Source organism: Ovis canadensis, chromosome 2 (assembly GCF_042477335.2).
Source record: "Ovis canadensis isolate MfBH-ARS-UI-01 breed Bighorn chromosome 2, ARS-UI_OviCan_v2, whole genome shotgun sequence".
NCBI classification, from domain to species: Eukaryota; Metazoa; Chordata; class Mammalia; order Artiodactyla; family Bovidae; genus Ovis; species Ovis canadensis.
The window spans coordinates 72,306,417-72,320,043 of NC_091246.1; the positions used below are offsets into that span (position 1 = coordinate 72,306,417).

At 39.7% G+C, this 13,627-nt stretch overlaps 1 protein-coding gene across 4 annotated transcripts in view; it reads right to left on the minus strand.

The window, feature by feature from the left end:
* RFX3 (regulatory factor X3) overlaps positions 1-10,658 on the minus strand; it is a 335,060-nt gene extending 324,402 nt beyond the window's left edge. For 2 of the 4 annotated variants that reach the window (XM_069576467.1, XM_069576465.1), the window contains exon 1: positions 10,002-10,658. The gene's annotated coding sequence lies outside the window, so the exon portion shown is untranslated. The remainder of the gene's footprint in view (positions 1-10,001) is intronic. The other 2 variants (XM_069576466.1, XM_069576463.1) reach the window with 1 other exon arrangement.
* Positions 10,659-13,627: the final 2,969 nt, after the last annotated feature.

Below are 13,627 nucleotides of genomic sequence, written 5' to 3' on the forward strand. Positions count from 1 at the left end.
GTATCTCTTTCTTCCTGCCCCGCTCCAGCAGGCTCCCTCACCACCCCCATAACTAAAGCATTGAAGAAACAAATTTAACTGAGAAGCAAAGGGTTTCTAATTGCATGTTAACATAAACTATGCTGATTGAGACTGAGAGGGCCAGATGCCTTTTTAAGGATGCTAGTTTTATACTGAAATGTTTGAAGCCATCAAGCATTCAGATCTGTAATTCAGAAACTTGAATACATTTCTATTAATCAATAAAAAATATAAATTCAAATATAAAAAGTAATGATTAAAATCTGTTAATCTTTCATATACCCCTTATTAAACTGGTAAGAGGTAAGGTGAGATAGAGCAGAACGTAAGACTTATATTAATGAACTCATGAAAAAGCCTCTAAAATCTTGTAAGCGCACCTGCCAAATAAAGTACTGAGTGAAGTAAGTCAGATGGAGAAAGACAAATATCATATTTGGTATCTAAAACATAGTATAAATGAGTTTATTTACAAAGTAGAAACAGAGTCACTGATGTAGAAAACAAAACTTATGGTTACCAAGAGGGAAAGGGGAAGGAAGGGATTAAACCGGGAGATTGGAGCTGACATATACATACTACTATATATAAAACAGATAATAAGGACCTACCGTATGGCACAGGGAACTCTACTCAATACCCTGTAATGACCTCTATGGAAAAAGAATCTAAAAAAGAATGGATATATATGTGTGTATAACTGATTCATCTTGCTATACACTTGAAACTAACATAATATTTTAAGTCAACTATATTCCAATAAAGATTTTATTTAAGTTATGAAAATGCATACTTCTTGACCAAAAGACATAATTTCTCTGCCAACAAACCTGAATTTTAAAAATGCATATCCAAGTATAAACAATATTCAGAAAGCAAAAAGCAACAATGACTGCCAATGCATCCCACAGCATGGCCCCAAAAGCAGTTAAGAAGCCCAAGAACTTACTCAAGACTCCTTGACAGGATTTTAGCTCTTCTCAAAAGTAGCTGAATAGTATGAAGGGAAGAAAAAAGTCAAGGCTTTAGTAACTGGGGAAGAAATATTGAAAAATGAGACCAACAGAAACTAAATTAATTTTTACTGCTTCTAGTGAGAGTGAACAAAGCTCGCAGAGAGAGCTTATCTTCCATGCCCCCACTTTCCCTGAGTGGGAAAATTTGCCTATCCACAGAGTTGGGAAATCATGTCCTGTTTTAACTCTCTCATTGGTGAGCAACAGGCAGGAGCCTCAACTGTCAGACACTTGTCTGGCACACAGACATAAAGGAGCTGGCGCGGCAGGAGCTCAAGCTGCGAGACTCAGCTTATTCCTATGTGGGTGAGGAAATCAGGACACTTGGCCACAGCTCCCCTCAGGGGCCACTGAAACAGTGGAAGCTTCTGAGACTGTGCCATAGACATGGCTATTATGCTAGACCCAGGCTCTGGGTTTTCTTTGTTGTTCTTATCAGGAGAAACAACAGGCAAGCAAAATGCCATCAGTAAAGGCAACACTGATTCCAGGCTCCATGTTACTGGCATGTTTCCCTTTTCCCCACGCCAATCTCACCATGGAATCATAGACGATTAGCGCGGGAAAGGGCTTTAGAGATCACACAGCGCTACTGTTTCAGTTTACAAATGGAGAAACTGAGACCTAGGGGGGTTTAGTGACGACTAGCCTAAGGTTTTTCACTTAGTGGCAGACTGCATGTCAGCACAGGAGCTTTTTTTCCTCCTCTTTCCTCTTCTTTGGCTGGTGCTTGGAGACCTTTATTTCTCAGCCTAGTTCCCTTATCCTCTCCTTGCATATCACCTGTCAGTGTATTTGTCTCCTCTCTCCAACCAATGTACTTTCATTTTCAGATAAACTGCCTCACTCTTAGCTCCTATTATCCCTTGACCATTTTTGCCTAAACAGGAAGACCTCTCTTAATCTCAACCAGGTACTGTGAAGTCAAGGCAAGCAATACTGACTGGGTATTACAGCTTCTGGCCGACTTCCCTGGTGGCTCAGCAGTAAAGAATCCACCTGCAATGCAGGAGATACAGGTTCCATCTCTGGGTCGGAAAGATCTCTTGGAGAAGGAAATAGCAACCCACTCCAGTATTCTTGCCTGGGAAATTCCATGGACACAGGAGCCTGGCAGGCTACAGTCCGTGAGGTCACAAAAGAGTGAGACAAGATTTAATGACTAAACAACAACAAATTACAGCTTCTAATGAAAGCAGAGAAAAAAGAATCCAGGAGTTAAAAGTCACCAATAGGCAGGCACATGTGACTCTGCAAACAAGGTATTTTGGGACTAGACCAGAGAGTCAACCAAAAGTGCTTAGCCAGAGGCCAGTACATAGCCGGGACTAGGAAGAGAAACTTGTGGAGCATAATTATGCTCAGGCTACATCATTAGTGGAACAAGGATATGAATTTGTTCAAGAGGACAAAGTTTACAAAGATAATAAATGAAACTAATAAGAATGATATATATAATCTTACCCTCTAGATCACATTTCCTAGCCTTTTTCCAAAAGTTCCCTTGAAAATGTATGTTAGATTCATTGGTGAAAGGAAGCAGAGATGGCTGAGCTGAGACTCTGCCTACTTTATAAGTTGGGACTAATTATCTATAAAAATAATGTAAAGGAGTCATATAATTAATTGAACACTGAACAGGAGTGGAAGGATGGGAGTAGGTAAGATGAGGGTGACGGGTAAAAAGCCTATACAGTATACAATTCTTCAGCAAAAATGATGACACACAGTATCAGGCAAATTTTCAACTGCAATGGATAAATCATATTTCCACTTTGAGAAAGATTGGGGCTATTTAGATCACTCTAAAATGAGAAAAACATTTCATTCTTAGTCAAAGTGCTTAGAAAAATAGAAACATAGCAAGCTTACTGAACAGTAACTTTAGATCTAGCAGTCAACTAAAATGATTCTTTCAACATCTTTAACGCCCTAACAAAGGAAACCAAAGGTGTTATTTTTCCTCTATAATTTCATATTATATGTTTTACCAAATAACATTCTTGAGGTTACTTTATACCTCAAGATTTGGGTTGGCAAACTCTTCTAAAATTACTTATTGCTACAGGTATATAAATGGTGACCTCACACACTTTTCTACTGTTGTTACAATAACAATTCTAAGCAGTGCATAATTGGGAATAACCCCTTAATGAACTCATCTTTATACAACTATTGTCGTCATTATATATTAATGACTGCATTTTATGTGAGTAGGGCTCAAAGTGTTTTCAAATGAATTCACCTATAATAGATGTGAAAGGGAAAATATAAATTGGACAATGGGAAGGGTAAGAGTTTATGAAGTGTTACACCATTAATTCTCAGTCTGAGATCCCTAGACCAGAAAAGGTATCCAACATAAAAAGAATCCATTATAATAAGGCTGTAGAAAACTAAAACATAACTTTGGGCTAGCACCCTATTGTGTGTGCTCAATCACTCATCGGGTCTGACTCTTTGCAAGCCCATGGACTTTAGCCCTCCAGGCTCGATGGGATTTTACAGGCAAGAACACCAAGATGGGTTGCCATTTCCTCCTTCAAGGGGTATTCCAGACCCAGGGATCGAACCTGGGTCTCCAGCATCTCCTGTACTGGATGATTCATTACCGCTGCACCAGCTGGGAAGCCCGAGCATCCTATTAATTCAGTGTAATAACAAGACTGGTGATTAAATGGTGATCCAAGCCAACGGTTGATAGCTTCGGTCTCTTTGATTTATTTTTAAAAGGAGGGAAAGGGAATAATTATTTAATATGTAGGTCAGTGAGCAAAATCTTTCAGAACTTAGGACCCAATAGTATATTCAAAGAACTCTTAGACAGCAGAAATTTTAGACTGGGTATTTTCTCAGTATTCCATAAGAGCCAACATGTATTGAACGTGTGTGTGCATGGGTGCCTGTATGCTCAGTTGCCAAATCGTGTCCAGCTCTTTGCAACCCTATGGACTGTAGCCAACAGGATTCTCTGTCCATGGGATTTCTCAGGCAAGAATACTGGAGTGGGTTGCCATTTCCTCCTCCAGAGGATCCTCCTGACCCAGGGATCGAACCCACATCTCCTATGTCTCCTGCACTGGCAGACAGATTTTTTACCACTGAGCCTCTGGGAATATATTGTGTGTCAAGTACTGAGCAAAGCACATTACATGAATTAGCTCCTTTACTCTTCACAAAACTCTGTAAGGCAGGCTAAGACTGACCCATTTTTGAGATGAGAAAACTGAGGCCAAACGAAGGGAAATAACCTGTCCAGGGTCCCAGAGCTGATAAGATTATCTGAAATCTGCATCCAAAGCCTTGTGTTTTTAGCCAATATATTTACCCTCAATCTATTTAAAAAACAAAACATAGACTTACTTGATTCTCTACATACATTCCAACTTTTTAACTGATTTTTCATGAAATATGTCTTATAGTTTGATATGAAATACAAAACATCAAATATAAAGGTTTTGAAATGTCATAATACTTTAAATTCTTAGCAGCAAAATTGGTTATGCCAATTTAATAATTTATTCATTAACCAATTGTTAATGAATTAGTAGGACCATATTTTTAAGGAGAAATGCCTAACCTATTTTAACAAGACTAATACTTTAAAATATTTTATTCTCTATTGATGTTTTGGAGTGTCTGCGGCATTCCAACACATGAAATACTACGTCTTATAAAGGCACTTTTTAAAAAAAAAATCATTTTGCTGATTGTACTTAAATATGGAACTACAGTACACATAAATCCATCATCTGGAGAAAAGCTGACTTGATATAACTGTGCCTTTCTAAGCTTTTGAGGAAAACACTGACTACTACCGCTTCAGTATTTACCTTACATGTACATGCACTAAGGAAGAAGTTAAGTCAATGATGCAAGAACCCCAAAGACTGAATTCAAGTGTTCTCCTAAAAAATCTTGCTAAAAAAATACTCAGAAACATAAAGTAATATATGGTCACTTCCAGTTTAGAAGTATAAGGCACAGAGTAAAGCAGAGAATCTAAAACTTTCCAGATAATAAAGCCAAGTTAAATATTCAAACCAGACTATTCTAACAGCATGAATCAGGGACCAAATTCTCCAGACAATTTCTATTCTTATTGCTGTTGAGTTAATTAGCCTGATAACTATTATTACAATTTATACTTTTGAAATGGCTTTTTTTAGATTATACCATAAAAAGCATACCACTAATTATGCCATATATAAATGTTATAAGGATATACAATATATTGATAGGTACAACAATAGCCAATTTACAGAGTACAAAGTCACACTGCCAAAATAGTATGATTCTCAAGTTAGCTAATTATTTTAGACACAAATTAAAATACCTTCATAAATGTACGTGCGTATAGGACAAATGCTGACATTCAGATGATACCAAAGATATCAATCTTGATATTGTTTTATACTATGCTAATATATATTAGTTGAGAGACACACGCTTTGATATACAACTGCCAATTAAGACAGTATATTAAACTTATACTCCAAAGAAATAAGGATATTATATGCTTGAATGCATATGTAATTAAATTTTTTCTTTAAATAAAAGTTCTAATCAGATCACATTCTTTGTGATAATAATCTCTTGTTGTAAACAGCATAGCACCCTCTGGTGCATCTGTTTTAAGATGTATAAAATTTCCACCAAAAAAGGATAGAATTCAAGTAAAAATGAACCTTAAAATCAATAGATTGATATTCTCCTTTATTTCAGTACATATTTTTAAACATTAATGCTTAAAAACAATTTTCACTTAAAAAGAACACTAAAATCTTTATAGTAACAATCAAAGTAGGTCAGGAAAACGTTTTCACTTGATAATATTTAAAGTAACCAACAAAACAACACCAGTTCTCAACACTTTATATTTAAATTAAAATAATGCTGCCCAAAAAACATTCAAGTATGGGACAGCAAAAGTTAACTCGTTACCTAATTTCATGTTCCCTAATGTCACTTTATTCAAATCTGCCTTGGCTTTTTGCTTCAGATAAACTGACTGTGTAAAGTGCTCCTGAGTACTTTTTCTGGATTCAAATGGAATTTATCACTGTTTAAAGAATTTGAAGTGTTTTCTGAAAGGACCTGCAGCTTACACAGCTCAAAAACAGAATGATATTCAAAAAAAAAGTTATGTTAATTAAATTAGGAATCTTAATTTGAATAGTTCAAAACCTTTACTTTAAAAAGAAAAACAACTCTTCCTAGGAAAATAATTAACTCCAAAAGTATATTTTACTAAGAACAAAAGCAAAGGATGCCACCTGCTTTAGACAGCTCCTTTGTGAACCACTGGAAGTCCCAACACAATGCACTAGAAATGAAAGTGACACCTGTTTAAAACAGCCATCTGTCCCTCACAAAGCTAGATTTAGTTAAATCCATTTAATCTTAGATTTCCAAAATATGGGAACACTATGCACCTGTGAACAGAGAGGAATTTAAAATCTGTTTTCCAACAGCCACTGGGACTCTATACCAAAGAGTTAAAGACAAATATTTCCAGTAGGGAAAGTAAGTTGTTTATTTTTAAAAGTAACCAGATATAGAGGATTTTTAGCCTAATGCTCAGCATAAAAACAAAGAAAGCAAGCAAAAAAAAAAAAAAAAAACAGCAGATTTTTCATAATGTAAAGGTTTATGTCTTTGAAGACTTTGTAATTTGAAAAGTTTCTTTGTTTGGTATTCTCATTTCTTGTAACATACTCACTAGAGATACAAAAGAAACCCAAAGTAACATTCTTACTACATAGTTCAGAAAAGTTTTTTTAAAACTCTTCCTACATATCTGATACTCTATCTTCTCTTTTAAATACACACACATATATACACATACTTACTAAAAACTCTGAGATGTAAAATCAAATTCCACACACTGATTTCTTCAGTTGACAGTTTAGAGAGTATATACAACATCAACCTTCTGAAGAACAATGAAACATGTTATCAAATTGTAACATGTATCGTTTAAATAAAAGATTAAATCTTTGATTCAAAATTCATGTTTTAATTCCTAATTTTTAATAGCAATACCTTTTTACCATAAAATGCTTCTATAAAAAATATTGCTTAGGATTAACATATATTAAATTCATAAACTGTAAGTTTTTTGCATATCCTAAACTTATTAACTATAAACCTTTTGAGTACAAGAGTATTTGAATACTGGAGGAATAATATACTATTTTTTAATTAGCATAATCATCCCATATAATGAAAACAGTGTGGAATGATGCATTTGAGAAGTGCATTTTAGTTTACTGTTATACATTTAAATGTAGTACAGAAATATGCCTATACCATTTAATACAATAGGCACAATAACATAAAAAGGCTGAGACAGACATTATGACATACGATGGATCACAAATATTCAGCCATTCAAAATAAGTTACAAGTAACTCCTATTTAATAATTTTAGTTTTAAAGTTTGGCCACTTCAGGTTTTTTTTTAGTCTTATACAAACACAAGAGAATACCAACACATAATATACTCTCTCCTAGGAAAAATATCACAGGAGAAAAAAAATACAAGTGTTACCAAGTATTTATCAGTATGTTAAATTTAAAAATTTATCCTTTGTATTTCTAGCTATTATTTACTTGATCCATATGAATAATGTTGATACACCTGAGTCCAAGGCATCTCTAGCAGCAACTTTTATATCACATATGTGCTTTTAATAACGGTAAGTAATAGAATTCAAATTAACTTCTGATCTCAAAACACCTTGTGAATGAAAATCTAACTTAGAGAAAAACTGAGATAGGTGTAATGTGTGAAATGCCTCAAAAAAGTTCTTGGACACTGCCAATAAAAACATTAAGCTATAAAATTATAGCATATAATCTACTCAACTGAAAATCTATTAAATGGCATAAAGTCTGAAACTGTCTCAAGACAGTAAAACTCCTATTAACTTCAAAGTTTATAAGGACCGAGGAACTTCACCATCCAAAAGTGTTCAGGCATTTGACACTCACCTGAACAGAAAAAGAATACAGGTTAGTATTAGAGATTTGCATGAAACCTAGGCTGGGGAGGGGGCAACAAATATAAAGAAATTTGAGTGCTCTGAGAAAGTCTTCGTTCAGAACCAACATCATCTTCATTTAAAATACCAACCACAAAGAAATTAATTTTAAAAAAGAAAAGTTTTTAAACTCTCTTATTTTACAAAGTATTAGCCTTAAATTGCATTACAATTACCCAACCTGCTCACTGACAATTTCAAGAATAATTAATAGTCACATTATCCATGGTCTGTTCTGTTGGGCAAATCAATATATGGTTTGCTGTTAGAAAAAAAAGACTAAGTATTTAAATTTTTCAATTTGGAAACTTCAATATGTGCAAATAAAACAGTACATTACATTTGCTTTAGCACACACTATCAAACTCTTTACTCATGATCTATTAATTAAACATTGCGCTGAAAATTGAACAAATTTACAGGATCTCTAAAACTGAGTTACCTGTATCTAAGAGCCTATAACTTGAGGACTGACAAATATTCAAATATACAGAGAAAAATAGAATTTTGAAGGAAAGACCTAAAAAGGAAAAAGTTCTCTCTCTTCAGCAGGCTTAAGTCACTGTCTAAAGAAAACCAAAAACTAATATTAAAAAGACTGTTAAGTACACATATGCCGAGATCTTAACAACCACAAAGAAAGTGAAATATACACACGTTTCAAGTTGAGTAGCTTCATACATTCTTTATGAACAACTTGACTTCAATTTCAACTCTCAAAGGAAAACGAACAGAGAAGATGAAGAAAAAAAAAAAAACTCTTTAGAAGTACCATAACTGTCACAAATAACACTGTCAACAGTTCTCACAAAGCTTCCTTCTGTCCTTTCCCTGTTTGTAACACACAAAGTCTCCTAACCACAATGAAAATTGTTAACACTCCACTGTGGGGAAGGAGGTTCATCAGAGTGAAATGGAACCTCACTAGTACCCCTCCCATCTCCACACGAAGGATAAAGCACTGTCAATAACTACTAACCAAGTATCACAGATGCCCTGCATCCGGTTTAAATCTCACACTCACACACAAACACACCAAAAGAGAAAGAGAGAGGAGAGAGACTTAAAAAAAAAAAAAAAAGATCTTCTTCCCAGTGCAGGAAAGAACCCAGCCAAGAAGCCCCTGGTTCCAGTGTGTGTGCAAGGGGTGTGGGGGTAAAAGAAAGGGGGGAGGGAAGAGTGCTGAAAGGATATTAAGACTGTTTGCAGCACAAAGAAAACACAGTTTTAAAAGAAAAAAGAAAACCATGCAGCTGATGAGGATGGTAAAAGAGCAGCTCATTTAAGCACAAGGCAAAGAGGGGCAAAAATGAAGGGAATAGGCGGTGAGAAAAGTTCACCGTTGTATAAGGATAAAAACAACAAAACCCGTAACAAGGCCCCACAAGTGAACAACAACAACAAAACACCACCTCTTGGGTCCCCCCTTGCACACTGTTGTCTATTTCGGTTTGGAAAGAAGCAGGAACCAAGCAGCTTTGAAAAACAAGAAAATTAAAGAAAGAAAGGGAAAAAAGAACCCTTCTCTCTTCACCTGGCCCTCCTCCTCAGCCCCAGACCTAGGGGAGAGCTCCACCGTCCGCAGCGCAGAACTGTGGCTCCCTCTCCCGCTCCGCTCGCAGCCCCCCGAGCTCCCGCTCCATCCCTGAAGCGCGGCCGCGGAGGGCCAGGGCCGGCGGGCGGGCGGCGCGGCGCCCACACCCCCGACCCAGCCGCGGCGCGCACGGTCCATTGTAAACAAGCCCGGGGGACCGAGCCCCTCGGCAGCGGCGCCGCAGCTGCAGCCCCGGTGTCAGAAGTGAGACCCCCGCACAGCCACACTCGGCTCGCACACACACGGACACACACACGCACGGACACAAGCGTTCACACGCATCCACACGCTCCCACACACATGTAGAGACCGAAGAATATTCACCTTGGCTGTGGATTATTGTGGTGTTGTTGGTGGGTGATGGAGATGGTGGTGGTGGGGAGGAGGAAGAGGAGGAGGAGGAGGAGGAGGAGGAGAGGAGTAGTTGTTGTTGATGGGTAACAGTCGCCAGGACTACGGTGACTATGGCGCTTGATTCACAAGGCAACGGTTGCTATAACTCACAAAAGAGAGAGAGAGGGAGAAGAGAGAGGGAGCGAGAGGGAGAGGGAGACACTCGCACGGGGAGGGGTGGGGGAGGGAAGAGAGGAGGAGGCGGGCCGACTAGCAGCCGGAAGGGGCGGGCTCAGTTCCGTGACGGACAACCCCCGAACCGAGTCACCGGGGGGAGCAACGGCAGCTTTCCCAGAAAGGATTCCAAAGAGATGCGCCAGCTTTGGCAGGGGCTGAGATTACCCCTAGATTCCCCTCGGAGGTACACTACTACACGCCCTGGCGAGGCTGGAGGACGAATTTAGGGCCGTGGCGCGAGGGATACTTTCTGTGAAACGAGAGCTACCAGTCGCAGCAGCCTGCATTGTGCCAAGAAGCCTCAGAGCGGGAGACGGTAACGGCTAACCCAGGAGAGGGGCTGTTGAGGACGATTCCAGACACCTTGTGAGACAACCGGCTACAGCTGGGGAAGAATCCACTTTGAAGAGAGACCCCGCCCCCATGTAAACCTCATTTCCGGGGCGGGGCGGGCGTAGGCTCCCGGATGTGCCGCCGCTAGCTAGCTCTTTTTTCCCCTCACTTTTTCGTTAGCCGCCCCTCCCGCCTCTGAGGCGCCGGCTGTATTCCCGGTAGCGGTCGCCTGCTGACTTGTAGCATGCCGGGGCGGTGGGGAACGCGCTTGATTGAAGGTTCCACGCCGCCCTCGCGCTCGTGCTTTCCGCGTTCCGGCCCGCTCCCGCCTCCCGAGGCCACGACTCGGAGGAGCGCGGGCGGCGGGCTGTGAGCGAGGTGCCTCAGCCGCCATTTTAGAGCGGGCGAACGCGGGGCGCGCGTGGGCTGCGCGCCGGCCTCCCGCCTTCCATCCGCGGCGTGGCGCGCACCAGGAAGGTCCAAGCTCTTCCGGCCCTCAGGAGCGAAGAGGCGAGGTTTTGACTCCCTCCCTACCTACAGGGCGGAGAGTAAGCTCTACTAAGGAACAAGAAAGCGATTTCTCCGGAACGCGAAAACGCGTGGCGGCCCCCCTCCGGGAACGGCGGTGGGAGGTGGGGTAACCTACTGTGTTCCTAGAGCCCCGTTATCTTCAGCCCTCTTAACTGCTCGTCCCTTTTTGAAGCTGACCAAACCAGGATTTGAACTCATCCCCTTGTCTTATTACTTGCCTCGTCCCGGTCGCCGGTTCCCTAACAACCTGCTGTCCTGAGGGTCTTCCTCCTCCCGGGTGTTTTAGAGATAGACGAATGGCTTCCCTTGGTGATGGATATTGTTAGCACACAACTGTTTCGAACCCCCATTGGTATCGAATTAGCCTCTAACGCCACAGGGTTCAAACATATTCCCCCAATTCCCAGCAGACAAGAATCCTGCAGAAATATGCCCTCAGGCCCTGCCAATACACCAAACCAACACAGGCAGCTAAACTGCTTATCCAGGACAATAACTTGGATATTCGAGCATTAGGAAGTCAGTTCTCTTGAGGCTTAATTTTTGCACCTGCAGAATAAGGGTTTGGGGCCTGCTAAAATAATAGCTACCGTTTCCGAAGTTTTATTCTGCCCCAGACGTTTATGCTTAGTGTTTTACATGCATTATCTCATTTAATCCTCGCAACGCCACTATCACGTACATAATACTCATTTTGGAGAACGTACAGTCTTAACTAAAAGTCAGTGGTTTATTTTACAGTTTTGCACCATGGAGTATTAGATAAAGAGTATTTTATGAATCAGCTGAACAATAGATTCAAGAAAGTAATGTTGCCTTTGGTAATCTAATGAGTTACAGAGTTTCTTAAAATGTGTTACAATCTAATAGTGAACAGGATTGAACACAGTGCTAAAACGGAAAGGTTCATGACCCACTGTGGTAGGAGGCCCTTCCAATCTGAGACAGATGACACGGAGACCAACACCAGTTAAACTCTTCATATTTAGAATAATAGTTTCGACGTACACGTAGGAAATAAAGTATGCATTCCAGCTATATGAAAACTGGTAGTCATTATGAATATTCATTTCATTACATTTACAGCTGAAGTCTCTATTCCTGTAATGGTGAGCGTTGCTGTTTGCTCACACTACACAGCTCTGAATAGCTTTTTTAGTTCTATTATAGTTTGCCCATCCCTTCCCTCACTGTCAGCTGTTGCTTCTTACTGCTGTTAACATAATTTCATTATCCTCCCCACCATTTTAATTTACTGATTATAATCTGCAGACAAGAAAACCACATAATGAAGCTTGTGCAAAACTATCTCAAGAGTACTTTGAGGAACTCTGCTTTAGGGAAAGTATGTGACCTTTGTGTGAGGACTTTGTAACATCAGTTTAAGCTGCATAGAGTTTTTGGGTTTTTTTTTAACCTACATCATTTGGCCTTTTCCTGAGTTATACAAAAATATTTTAAGTGAGTTCTTTTAAAGTTAGGATATAGAGTATTTCTCCCTGTTTTAGAATAATTGATAGTATTAGTTCTAGTCATAAAAGATTCAGTTCAATTCAGTGGCTCAGTTGTGTCCCACTCTTTGCGACCCCATGAATCGCAGCTCGCCAGGCCTCCCTGTCCATCACCAACTCCCAGAGTTCACTCAAACTCACATCCATCGAGTAGGTGATGCCATCCAGTAATTTCATCCTCTGTCGTCCCCTTCTCCTCCTGCCCCCAATCCCTCCCAGCATCAGAGTCTTTTCCAATGAGTCAACTCTTCACATGAGGTGGCCAATGTATTGGAGTTTCAGCTTCAGCATCAGTCCTTCCAATGAACACCCAGGACTGATGTCCTTTAGAATGGACTGGTTGGATCTCCTTGCAGTCCAAGGGACTCTCAAGAGTCTTCTCTAACACCACAGTTCAAACGCATCAATTCTTCGGCCCTCAGCTTTCTTCACTATTCAAGTCTCACATCCATACATGACCACTGGAAAAACCATAGCCTTGACTAGACGGACCTTAGGCGACAAAGTAATATCTCTGCTTTTCAATATGCTATCTAGGTTGGTCATAACTTTCCTTCCAAGGAGTAAGCGTCTTTTAATTTCATGGCTGTGATCACCATCTGCAGTGATTTTGGAGCCAAAAAAAATAAAGTCTGACACTGTTTCCCCATCTATTTGCCATGAAGTGGTGGGACCAGATGCCATGATCTTCGTTTTCTGAATGTTGAGCTTTAAGCCAACTTTTTCACTCTCCTCTTTCACTTTCATCAAGAGGCTTTTTAGTTCCTCTTCACTTTTTGCCATAAGGGTGGTGTCATCTGCATATCTGAGGTTATTGAAAGTTCTCCCGGCAATCTTGATTCCAGCTTGTGCTTCTTCCAGCCCAGCGTTTCTCATGATATACTCTGCATCAAGTTAAATAAGCAGGGTGACAATATACAGTCTTGACGTACTCCTTTTCCTATTTGGAACCAGTCTGTAACATGAATTTTTCAGTGTTACCACCAGACAACCAATTCAAGCTAT